Source organism: Protopterus annectens, chromosome 2.part0 (genome assembly GCF_019279795.1).
Source record: "Protopterus annectens isolate FY-2018-M chromosome 2.part0, PAN1.0, whole genome shotgun sequence".
Lineage (NCBI taxonomy): Eukaryota > Metazoa > Chordata > Ceratodontiformes > Protopteridae > Protopterus > Protopterus annectens.
The window spans coordinates 403721066-403735187 of record NC_056728.1 but is presented as its reverse complement, the minus strand read 5'-3'; positions in this window follow the sequence as shown (position 1 = coordinate 403735187).

Here is a 14122-nt window from a genome sequence, read left to right as displayed (position 1 = left end):
ACATTGGAGTTCCAGGACAAATCCTGTCGACTACAGCTAGTGGCTGAATGACCCCCTCCACATCTCAAACAAACATGGGCAAATTTGCACCCCACCCATGAACAGGAGCCACTATTAAATGAACAACACACACCCGCTGTTTCCAGCCCACTCAACCTTCTGTTAGAGCCCACGTAACTATCCATCATCGTAGCCAACAATAGATCTGGGTGACGCACCTCCCAACGAAGTGACTGGTCCACAGCCTTCCGTTTACGGAAACACTGATCATACCAGAGCCACGCATTACCCAGCCTTAACCACTGTGCCTCACAAATAGTAAGAAAATAACCTAACAGTGGCAGAGCCAAGGACCCATCCTTCTCCAGCTGCACTGCCATAAAATAAATAAAGCCAACCACCCAATTATCCCATGTCCTAGGGCAAAGCTTGCCTACCCTCTGCCTTCCCAATGTTGCTAAGGCCACTAACAAGTCCTTACTGTTAGAGGACTCTGCTTCCACTAGCTGTTGGACCCCTTCCGCATCAGCTCAAACAAATCCACATACCCCCCTTTCCAAATTTTCTCTTTAACCGGACCCGAAATATGAGGAGTCAGATTAACTGCTCCTGTCCCCTGCCCCAAGGACTGGGTAACCAACCAATCCCCAGGCCACAGCCCAAAATCAGAGCCTACCTCTGAGCCCAAACGTAAACTGTCCTCGGAACCCCCCACCCACCGTTGCATCTCTAACCGGGTACCTGGCACCCTGTGCTAGCTGCCTCTGTGCCTCCTCCATCCCTTGCACACCACCCCCGAGATCCCCAACTGTCAAGTCGTCATCCCTTCCCATCCCATCATCCTCAACCCCTAACTCTCCTGACAATGCTGTTGTAATAAAACCATTACCTGCACCTTCATCCTGCAATGTGCTGGGAACTGGAGTCTCCAGTGCCATCCTCTGCTGTGATGCCTGTTGCTTTTCCCCCCGCGGCTGGGGTTCTCACCACCGTGTGTCGCCTCTTCCGACCTGGGGTCTGCTCAAGTTCCTGAGCCACCTCCAATGATGTCACCTCCTGGAAAAACTCCTCCGCCTGGGCCATGATTGCTTGCCACCTCTGCCTCAGCTCTGGTAATTTGTCCATCTGAAAAAAGAGAAACAAAATATTAGCACTATTCTATAAGCTTGACTGCCCTAATTCCCCGAAACCCCTGTTATTGCTTTGCCCCACACCTTAACTTATCCCTGCCTGCCACCGTCACCTTTCAACCCTCCTATCAGCCACCTTCTACCATTATTACCCCATCCTACCCTAGCATATCCCCTATCAACATCCCTCCCTCTATGTATCTATGAGAAAAAAAAAAATATATATATATATATATATATATAAATTAATTAATTAAGTCCCTCTAACTATCTCCCTATCACTCAGCCACCCATTCCCCTCACCATTCATACAAAAAAAGGCTAAACACACTTACCTTCCCTCCCAGCACGATCCTCTATCTAAATAACGGTTGTTCCACTCAGTGCGCATGCGCGAACCGGCACTAGGACGAAAGACCAGCAGTAGCAACCCACTACACCACCAGGGAGGATGGAAAAGCCAACTCACCACCACCACCACCGAAAACTGGGACAGAGGGACACCCGACCAGCCACGACGCCATCCTGAAGGACCAGCCGACAGACCAACACCCACAAACCCACCAGGGAGCATGGACTAAAAAACTGCCACTATACCATGGACGAAGAAGACGACTGACCCCCCGACTCAAGCTGTGAACACCGGGGAAGCAACACTGACACACCGGGCCACGAACCTACCAGGGATAAGGAGAAACAGGACAACTGCGACGCCATTCTGAAGGGGAACCAGAGGGTGAAAGGACAGCCACAAACCCTCCAGGGAGCACAAACCACCACTACCACCAACGAAAATGGAGCCAGGAACACGCTGGACCCACAAACCCACCAGGGAAAAGCTACTATGGACCAAGGGACACCCGGACAACCGCGACGCCATCCTGAAGGGGAACCGGAGAGTAGAGAGACCTACGAACCCCCCAGGGAGCGCGAACTGCAAACACCACCACGAACACCAACAAAATGGAGCCAGGAACACACTGGACCACTGGGGAGCTGATCCGCCACTATACCCCAACAAAAACTGCCATCCATGAACACCGAGAGAAGATCTACCCCAGGAACAAATACCACCAGCCCACGAACCCACCAGGAAGCACAAAGGGATGCTCTACTGCTACCCCCCAACCTAACCGAGACCGGATTACTGGTGGACCCCCCTTTACCTACTAATACATCCGAGGGAACGTCTTACTGTTTTTTTTTTTTTTTTTTGGAACTGTACCCTGACCGCATGGCACCAACAGCCTGCTACCTGACGGAGCTAAGGACAGGTCCAGCCTCCCCCCATGGATGTCCCATGACCACATGGTCCTACCAACAAGGCCCAATGAATCCCCTGGAGACCGGTGGATGACAGGAGCAAGGAAAACATCACCCCCAGGTAAGCCTAGCACTATTCCCATCCACTTCTAAAGCTACATTATTCTATACTTATTTATTTATTTATTTTTTATTGTCCACTCCCTGGGCCATTCACCCACACACACACACACACACAGACACACACACACACACACACACACACACACACACACACACACACACACACTACTCTGTCACCCTTTCCTATCAGTAAGCTCAAACTATCTTCCCAGACTCCAACCTCCCCTTTTACCTAATCCCTAGAAACACCAAAGGGGGAACTGACCCAGACCACCTAACCCCTTCTCCCCCCACCATCTAAGGCCTACTTTCATCCACGATACCTACTTGTCGTCTAGACGTAAGCTAGTTATCACTCCACCAACTCACACCAAATGTGCCTACTTCCTCTAATCCCAAACCCTTAGTACTGTCAGAAGTCCCACCTACTCCTACCTCACTTCCTTTTACATCTCCCTCTCTCCTTAACCCTTTCACCACCACAAACTCACTATCCTAACCAACTGCAATCCTTACCTTCCTTACTACCACTATACCCTCCCCACACCCCTTTACTCCCTTACTCGTGGGACTTTGTCCCAAACTGCATTTCTTTATCACTGCAAGATGAACTAGAAGTACAGCATGATTTCCTTCAAATTGCTACATTTTTATGTCTGTTTACAAATTGTCTCCTTGCAGTATGGGTTCTTTCTGCAACTTTTGCATACATTTCCTTGAAGTCTCTGCTTTATACTATGCCTTTCATACTTCATTTGCAGTTTTAAGTAATTTGATGTAAATTTGCCGTAAGCAACACACTTTTACCTCCCCCTCAAACAGGCAAGCTGTACATACTCATAAAAATGTAACAATTAAAAGGAAGCCATTACATACTTCCAATTCAACTTGCAGTAGTCAAAACATATTTACTGTTAGAGATGGATACACTTGAAATATTGCATGGCAAAGTGTGCTTTGATAATTTTCTTCTTAACAAATATAAACATATAAGGGACTTAAGTTGAATTATATGCAAAAATAAGCAAGCAGTGCATGTATTACTGTTCTCTGTGCATTCGTTTGCTAATTTAATCCTCACCCCTACCTCCACTCTGCCTAAGGTGCAGTGGCTAATTCAGCCATCTTGCATTTTCAGTTAATAGTTTGGAAGAAATGAATATCTTACATAAATATCACATTACTAAAGAGATTTTGGCCTACACAAATATTTTTTTCTAAAAAAATGTCTGATTGTAATTCAGTTATTAAGCCAGTACCCGCAGTATATGAAATTATGTGGCTAAGTAAATATGTTTTTTTCTGTTAGTATGCAAATGCACACATATATGTATATGTTCTGCATTGTATCCATTTTATAAATGTGTTATGTATAGATACAGCATTATTTAAGCATATATATATATTATTTATTCACAAAAATGTGTGTACACATAAACATGCCAAATCTGTATCCAGAAGCATTCCTGCTTACAGATATGTTTATTTCAAGTCATACCATTGGCTAAACTATAGCAAAATATTTGCATGCACACTTATTTATTCTGACATGTATCTGCTTGTATGCAGTATTAATCAAGTTTGGTTTATAAGTCTATTTTTGATAAGATTTTAAAAAGTGTAAACTTTTTTTACTATAAAATCTGTCCTTCTTGTTAATCTACCCAGTGAACTAGTTATTCATGCCTATGCCTCAATAGGTAATTGTACCTGTGGTAACACTGGGGACCATTTCAGGTAATCCCTGTCATGGATGACAGGTACTCACCCAAGTCTTGCCAGATGTCAATTTTGTCATTCTGTGTGATATACTGGTGTCTTAATTGTTTATAGGTGTGACTTCCTTAAGAGGGAGACCATCATTTTCATATCCTTGTCAGACCAGCATGGAGCTCAGCCTCATGTGATCATGGGTGCTGTCATCTTTCAAAATTCCAGTGACAGAATGAAAAATGTAAGAGCAGGGCTGTGGTTCACAGGAGTTGAACTAAACCATCTGGTGTGTGACATCACCATAACCAAAACCTGCTACCAAGTAGGGGCATTAGAAATAATACTGATGTAACTGGCAAGTTTGGTTATACCAAGCTGCTTTGTCACATAGATATGTTTAAAGGAATAGTTTTACATTTCCTTACCATGGTAAATAAAAGTCATTTATGAAATGTATTATTTTTAAGTTGTTTTTATGCATTTCTGCTTCTGTTCTGTACTGTTGTTATCTTTATTTGAACATTAAATTTGAAGGTCATGCATTAATCATTTATGTAACCATGCCTTTTTCAGTGTTACATCAGTAATTTTATTTTTATTCTTTTTTACTTCACTTTATACATAAATCTTGCTCTTGATGTCATTTTCCTATAATATAAACTACTGAGTGTTTTGAGGTGATGGGGTGTGTCGCATTATGCCGGATGGGCACGGATAAGGTATCACAATTATGCATGTCGCTGACTTCATTTTCATGTTTCCGTTCATAGATTTGTTTGAGAATTTCTGAGGCCGACCTGTCTCACCACAGTCAGCACAGCTCATTCACAGCTGCCTAAGCATAGCTATGCGGATCTGTTTATTGCAATTCATACAGATAAGCATAGTTCAACCTACAAAATGTAAAAATGAACCTGAATTTGCATGAATAATGTTAAGACTACCATATTTTGTTTCAGTTACTTGAAACAGGCACTGACTGTTTTAGGAGAGTGCAAAATTTATCACGTATGATAAAAATAGCAAGAAGGTTATAAATTATAGGGAAACAGTTCCTATGGATTTTATAGAACAGTTATTATTGGGTGCGTTGCATCTTTGATCTGATGGTCAGATGCAAATGATTTCTGTTAATATTTTTGGTATGAGTGTCATTTATAAATATGATTGCATGACAGTAGTATTTGAATTGTATGGGAAACTAGTACTGATTACAATGTGAGAGATAAATATTTGACATTTAAAGATTATGCTATAAGGCCTGTGTTCTGTATTTTCATCAATACATTATGTTGTCAGGATGCATGTTGCCTTAATGTGGGATTTGTAAATGTCACTCATGAATGAAAAATGGCAGTATAAATGTAGAAAATTGGTAGGGAAAGGATACAACTCTGTTATCAATGACATACGATGGCAGTGAAATGATAAGCGATTGCAATACTATAATGCTTCTCTGACTGATGCTGTACAGGTTAGTACTACACAATGTTAACCCAGTGAGCTATGTGAGGGACTCAGAAATTCAAGGATATAATTGGTATGGTAGTCAAGAAAAGCTGTCTCTGTTTGTAGATGATATTAATTTATACCTGACAAAACCAGAAAGGGACACTGCAGTCCTGTGGAACATATTGTGACAATTTCTTATTGTTTCGGGTACAAAATTAATGAAGCTAAAACAAAGGCAACAGCAGTAAATTATGTACTATCCATTTATGGGGACATGATAAAATGAAATATTTAGGCGTATGGATTACAAATGATTCTAGTGCGGCAGCTAGGGATATGTGGGAAGAAACTAAACAAAAGATAATATAAAAACTGAGAAAATGGAAGCTCTGTTATGTGGATATTAATAGTAAGGTACAAGCAGTTAAAACATTTTTAGTCCCTTTAGTCATATACACAGGTCAGGTATATTTTTATCAACCAGAGGATAAGTTGTAGAGAGTGATTAATAAAGAGCTGAAGGATTTTATCTAGGAAGGGAAGACGGCAAGAGTCAAGTGAGGTTTAAAAGAAGGCAGGATTTGAATGAGCTATCCAATGTTTGACTGACAATGACTGGTTATGTTATAAGTTATGTATAATGTTTAGAGCTACAGTTGTGCCAGCATGGTTTGTAATGTATAATGTTTGCAAATGAAATTGTGTCAGTATAGTTTATTTTCATTTATGTAAATATAAGATTGCCTATGTCATACATGATAATATAATAAATATGTTTCACATTAAAAAATATGGGTGTTATGTCCCCATAAATGTGTATGTAATCAGATCTTCGATTTATCTGTGATGTAATCAGATCTTTGATTTTTTATGATGTAATCAGATCTTTGATTTATTTGTGATGTAATCAGCTCTTTGATTTATTTGTGATGTAATCAGATCTTTGCTTTATTTGTGATGTAATCAGATCTTTGATTTATTTGTGATGTAATCAGATCTTTGATTTTATTTATGATGTAATCAGATCTTTGATTTATTTATGATGAAAGCTAGGATGCATTCATTATGTGTTGTTTAGCTGATGAGCAGCTCAGGCACTAGTATGTTAATTTCGCATCTTGTTTTAGGTAAAATGAATAATGCAGCAGCAGGAATCCAGGCAGAGAAAACATAATTTTAGCCTTGTGGAGAGCTGCATTCTTATGGCAGCTGTTAGGGCATAAGGCAAATACCTTTTTGGAAAAGAGGGACCCAAACAAGCTGAGAATGCAAAAGCCAGGAACCAAGTCATCTTGGATATAAATGCTTTTGGTGGAAGAAACCAGACATTAACATAGTGTATGAGGAGGACCAATGATATGCTAGGATATGTAACAGCAAAAGCAATAAGGGGTGTAACTGCTCATAGCATTACTGGTGGGGGCAAAGGGCTTCAAATACTTTTTCCTTTAACATCTGATCAGAAATACCTACTGTCTGTTCAGGGGGATGACTATGAAACAGATGATGAAGGCAATGGTGTAATCAGAGGTGATGCAGATATTGGCTATTACCATGTCTGCAACATCCGCAGACATCTGCTCAGGAATCTGGGTTTGAACACAGTAACATACTTGCATAGTAAAATGACTGCACAAGTGAAATGATTATATGTAAAATCTAGCAAGTAGGTAACCCCTCCAGTTCTGCACATAATGACATTGCACACAGTGCGCATAGTAATTGTTCTCCACACTTCCTCACACAGCAAACAGTACTGTACCACAGTGCCTGAGCAGTAATGTAATCAATTAATTATTTACTGGGTCAGCAGCAGAAACAAAAGTTCCACTATACAAATAATGTGAGAGAATAGAGTGACACTGGGTCGCAATGTCAAGTACATGGTGACATTACATAACAGGTAGTAGAGAGATAAACTTATGCAGCTCTACACCAGTGACTCCAGATGCACACGAACATCTTATGCATGATGACAGAAACTCAGAGGTAACAGTGTCCACTGAGGCACTTTTATAAAGAAGTCCAAGGTGCATGCATATGTCACAGATTCTTCAGGAAACACATAAAGAATTAGCAAGCCAGCAGCAAATGTGGTGTGACATTGTTAGAGTTCAGTGTACTGCCACAGAGAATCAGATGCAAATGGTCATAGTCTTCCAGGGTATACATGATGATTTACAAGACTACAGGGGCATTTTAAGGAGTAGGGATAAAGCCACTATCACATTGATCTATCCTATGATGGCACACCAAGCATTCATCTCTGCCTGCCTTCATGCACTAGTGCAGACTTACCTGACTCAAATAGAAGCCAGCGTTGGAAGGGAAAGGGGAAGAGGTTGAGGCATTGTCCAGACACATGGGCACATAACAAACTGCATTACAAGTGCATCTCAAGATTGTAGTGAAAATAATAGGGGGGAACAAACACTGCAGAATTCATCCAGGCCATGTCAGCATTCCTCTACATGTAACAAATTCTCATGTGAGGTCCCAGTCGTGCAGCATTGTAAGATCAGTGTATGTAGGATCACCTGCATCAAGTAGGTCATGTCATTGCAGCAAGTCACCATCCAGTTCATATGAAACCCATCCTCAAGATCAGGTGCTCCTTCACATACCATATCTTAAGGAGATGTTATGTATGACACATTTAACCTTCACCTACTGTGATTCAGACTAGGCATTTGAGGTACTTGTAACAAGAAACATAGCATTTGACTTGAATATACAGAATTCAATATTTAACTTCCAATGCAATGCATTTATTAAAAAGGAAGAAGGAAAATACTGCAGAATACATGTGTACAGAATATAACCCATTGTTGAGACATACTGCATTTGCATGTATTTCATTTCAATAATGGTAGTATTTCCAGTTATATAAAATAATCCTTAAAGAAAGGTGTAAGGCGTAACATCTAAATTTCAATGCTTGACACCATTAATGGCCTATACATTATCAAGAGTTTCATTTCAGCAATGGTACAGCTGACAACTGCACAGAATAGAAAATGAATATTGCACACCATTAAGAGACAGGTACCTAATAAAAAGATTGCATGAGTATCCTACAGGAGGACTGTTGCCACTTCACCCTCAGCACTGCAACTGATTATTTATATTTCTGAGGACACAACCTGTTGTGTAAAATGAAATAAAATGCATTAAGAGAGAGCAGCAAATTATTTTTAATATCTAATAGTTAAAACTGGAGAAGCATTGCATAATTAAAAAAAACAGTGTGTGATCTATTTTCCTTTCAAGTGCACGGTATGACCTCATATTAAATGTAAGTTTAGAGATGTAATTCAACTCACTCACTTTTTATCATTTCAGTAGATTCAGTATGTGCATACTTCAGTACCGTCCCTAAGAAAAATTTCTTGTGCAAAACAGTTACAAAAGTAATTATGCCTTATATAATACCTTATGGCATCACTGAACTGGTATCCGTGAGCAGTCAGGCATGGCTTTTATAAACAATAATATGGGTACCTGTTTTTTAATAAAAAAATAAATATTTAAAGATAAGACAGAAAGTCTGATGAACGGTGACAGTAGACCATGCATGAAACGGTGTAACCTACACGTATCACTGCATGCATAAGTTATACTCTATGTGTTTTTTTAAAAGAAAGGAATCATTAACCTTAAGGTCATGGTTCATGGTTCTAGACAAGCCACCACCTCTTTTCCTGCACAGCCATATGCTGTGCATGAACCTGTCACTTGGGGTCCCTTACTACTGCTACTGCTGGCTTGTTATCATTAATCGTAGCAGGACTGGAACTGGAAGGTGCAGTGACAAAATGGGTCACTTCATCACCACAGTGATGCATGACCATGTTGTGCAAAATACAATACACAGTAAATATCCTGCATGCAGTAGCTGGGTCATACTGAAGGAAACCCCCAGACTCAAACAGGCATCTGAATTAACTTTTGGACATGCTGAAGACTCTTTGATCTCAATACAAATCTGGGAAAGGGCTGAATTAAAATTATGATTCACAGCTTCGCTTGGATTTTTCACTGGTGTTATGAGCCATGGCTCCAGTGGATATGAGACACCACCTGAAAGAAAAGAGAGAGAAAGAAAAGATGGGGTAGGGGGGGTCAAAACAAAGAAAAAAAGTGGTTTACTATTCAGCAATATATTTTACCATGAAAAACTACTTAAATGGAACAACATAGAAAATATATTTTCCACTTACCAATAAGATGATAACTGGTCATCCTACCATGCAGAAAGAGGTGGTAGAGTGAGCTAGTGTGCCAGATATGGGAATCCTGGGCACAGCCAGGATGCTGGGTGGAGATGCTGGTGAGCCACCCCAATGCATCACACACAAATCTTTTTTGAAGTCTCTGATTAAATAATATATACATTGGGTTGTCCTACAGATACCAGAAGACATGCAGATTTGTATGCCATAAAAGTTTATACTTACATGTACAATTTCAGCAGTGAAAATAAGCTTGATTTCAGTTGATTGAATGGTAACCATTTCTATTGGGATAATCCCCCATGGACAAGGTGGGGGCTCTAATTTCAACATGGCTGTAATCTATCAGACCAAGTATCTCAGAGAAATATGCCACCCCATAAAAGACATGCACAGCTCTGGTTTGGTCCTAAGATAACAAACTGAAGCAGATGTACTGATCCACATGTACCAAAAGTACATTGAGGGACTGTTGTAGTATTGTCAAGGTACAATCCTGTGAAATACCTAGTGTATCCCCAGTCTGTCTCTGTAAGGTCCCCATGACAAGTATAGCAAGGGTTATACATACCTTAGTATCCACATTAATAGGAAGTTCTATCATCCCCCAGTACTCATGTGATGACTCATGCTCATGAACACTATTACAATAATCCTGTCCACTCCAGATTTAACAAAGATTTCCTGATGAGTTATTCTTTGTCTATAGCTTTACCTTCTTGCACAGCTAGAGCCAATAGATACAAATGTTTTTTGGCTTGGCCAAAACAAGTAGCTCACACAGGGAACTAGTGAAACTAGCAGCAAGATAAAGCATCTTTCCCATTTACAAAGTAGATAAAAAAGGGGCAATTCTGTCTTTTATAACAAATCTGTGCATGAAGCAGAAATGCCTCAGACTATGAATATGAATCACGAACAGGCACGCTAAAGACTTATTAGCATATGAGGTTTTATACAATTCCTCATTACCATCTCATTATTAGTTCATTTACATAAGTTTATTTGTGACCATTGCATTTTAGTGTTAATGGCCTCTATGAATTGTACCTTTGCTGGCATTATACACAAACAGCACTGATTTCCTTTACATTTTTGTGTATTAGCTATGTATGCCACCATTTGTGCGTTTTGCTTCAGTGATGTGAACTGGCTTTGAAGTAATTATTTTCTCTTTTTTATTGTGAACCATGATAACAATCAAAAAGGTGATAACCACGCAATGGGAGTATAAGCAAACAATAAAAACTAAGTCAGTAAGTGAAAAATATGTTTTCTGTGGTATGCCAAATACATAATCTGGAGTTTAAGTATCAATTTTTGTTTACTCAGTTGGTTTATTAAATATACAAACATACTTTACATTTCAAACTGTTTTGTTTAATTTTGTGTAATCTGGCTTGATGAAGTTATCATTCCCATATTTTTTTTTCATTCTCATGTTTTCAAAGAGCTCATAGTAATCACAAACTCTGCATTTCAGATGAATGTTTAATGAGACACTTTCACTTCCAGACTTTCCGCAAAGCTGGCTTCTCTGCTTATTTCATAGTGTATGATTTATGTAGTCGCAGTGCTATATCCTTAGGCTGCACTCCCACATTCATTACTCACAGATTCAGACCTTTACTCACACATTTGAGCATTTTCGACAACTATTATTGTTTGGCCACTTTTTTATATGTAAAAATATACCAGCGCTAGTCTATCAATATATATATATATATATATCACTGACAAATTCAAATAAGTACTACTTGAATAAATACATGAAAGAACAGAAAAGAAAAGGGATACATTAACATAACCGGAGTGAAGTAAAAATAGAAAAAATGTCTTTGAAGAAATTCTTCCCCATAACTGCAATTCCTAGTAGTGTACTACATGAAAATTTAACTAGAAACTGTATTCATTTTTTAAAATATAACACATCAATAAATAACAACAACCACAACTTTTCAAAAGGGAAAGATCTATTAACAACTTGATTAAAAGCCTCTGGAATCAAATGCTTATCAAATGTAGACTGAAAACATTTTTTTTTGTGATTAATTATTGATATCAAGGATTTTGTTCAATAACCACAATTAAAAGTGTATAGGTAATTTGACAATGGCAATAGAATAAAGCAACTGTCTGCACTTTCAAACAAAGAAATGTCCTATAACAGTCTCACTAAATGAGGCATCATATACCTGCATGCCTGCATAAATACCTACAGAGATCTTGAAATGCAGTAATGGGAGCTGTGAAGTCACATGCCCAAAAAAGTGACACAGAATATTTTTGCTTGAATTATGCAGTTCAGGAGTTATTTTATAAAATGCCTGTAAGCATTTTAGTGAACTAAAGGTCCATCAATTGAAAAAAAATGCTGTTGGCTACTACCATTTACTAAATGTATTGCCTATCTTTTTTTACTCTGCTATCTAGGTATCTTCTTCAAATTACAGCAGGTGCCCCTTTCACTTGTAAAGGAGATTTTTGAAACCGGTCATCCAAAATGAAATACTGCTTTCATCTAGTGAGAGTGAGTAAGCAAGGAAGAAAGAAAGAAAAGTACTTTGTCGTCATTTCTTTTAAGTGTGCTCACAGTAACAACACCCGTGGAGCTTAAATTAACATTACATATTTCGAGACAGATAAAGGAAGATGTGTGTTTAGGTAATATAAAGAAAAAGGGCAACAAACAGTTCAGGGGAAGAAAAGACCACAGGAATTGTACATGCATAAGTCTTAGATTTGCTTAATAATATGATGTAAAAGATAACAGATTTCCATAGTGACCCTGTTAGAGTTCAACAAAGTTGATTGTTTAAAGCAAATAACTTTAAAAGGGCTGGGAATGTAGCTGGCAAATATAAATGCTAGCCCAGATAATTTACCTGTAAATAGTGACTGCACATACAGGTCTGGATGTAAAACTTTCAGCCCTCTTTGGGTTTATTCTGCTATGTAAATATCCCAGTAAATTTTGTAAGAACCTTCCTTTATACAAGAATTTCCTCCATAATGTTTCACATGTATTATATCATGTATCTGTGTATAAGGACCCAGGATGTCAAAACAGGTGAGGCCACATCCACCAAGAGGCCATTCACTAGTGGAGTCCCCAAGGGCTCTGTACTGGGCCGGCTCCTTTTTGACATCTATTTCTCTGAAGTGGAAGCAAATGATGAAGGTTTATGGCTAACTAAGTCTGCAAGTGAATGCAAGCTGGGGGTTATCATTGACTCCCCTGCAGACACTATCATACTTCAAGAAGGCCTATCTCTGACTAACAAATGGTGCCACACCATGGTCTTAAACTCAGTGCTAAGAAATGCATAACTATCCTTTGGGAAGTCAAGAATCCCGACGAAATACCATGTTGATAATATGCCCCTAAGAGTAGGCACAGTTGTCAAGGGTCTGGGTATGCATGTAGACAGTAGCCTTACCTTCAACCACATATGGCCACAGTAGTGAAGACATCCTTTTATATTGCACAACTTATAAGTAAACGCATGGCATCCAGGTCCAGAGAGGTCATTATCCCACTGTACTCTGCCCTTATCAGACCAATCATAGAGTAAAATGCTCCCTTTGGTATGTACCTGACCAGGCATATGCAGCAACTAGAGTGAACACAGAGGTTCCTTACAAAAAAAAAAAATGCAAGGTGTAACAAACCTGCCATACACAGAATGCCTTAAAGCCCTTTCACTTTAATCAGTCTGTCTGCTATAGATTGCTGAGAGGTGATCTATGATTGGCTTACAAGCCATTTTATTTATTTATTTGTTTGACATTTGTTAACTGGGTTGGTTGGACTGGGCAGGATGCCCTTTTTCAGCAGAGACCTGAGGAGAAAAGCTCCATTAAAAAAATTAGCAATACAGTGATAAGTACAAAACTTATAGGAAAAATGTGATTACGCGTCATACAGAACAACTAAAGTATTGCAAAAACAAAGAAAAGACATTTTAGTAAATCTTAGGTATTTTACACTAATATATGAAAGTCAAAGATTTAAAACAAATTTGTGACTTAGGAGAGTTCAGACAGTCATTGTATTAAAGTGCATTACGAGGAGTAAGGAACTTGAGGAGAAGCTGAGGAGGAGAATGGAGGGAAATTAGTGGTGAAGGAAGATTGAAGGGGGAATCTAGCCACTTGAAAGGGGGAGACTAGTGGAGCAGGTAGAAATATTAGAGATTAGAGTGAAAT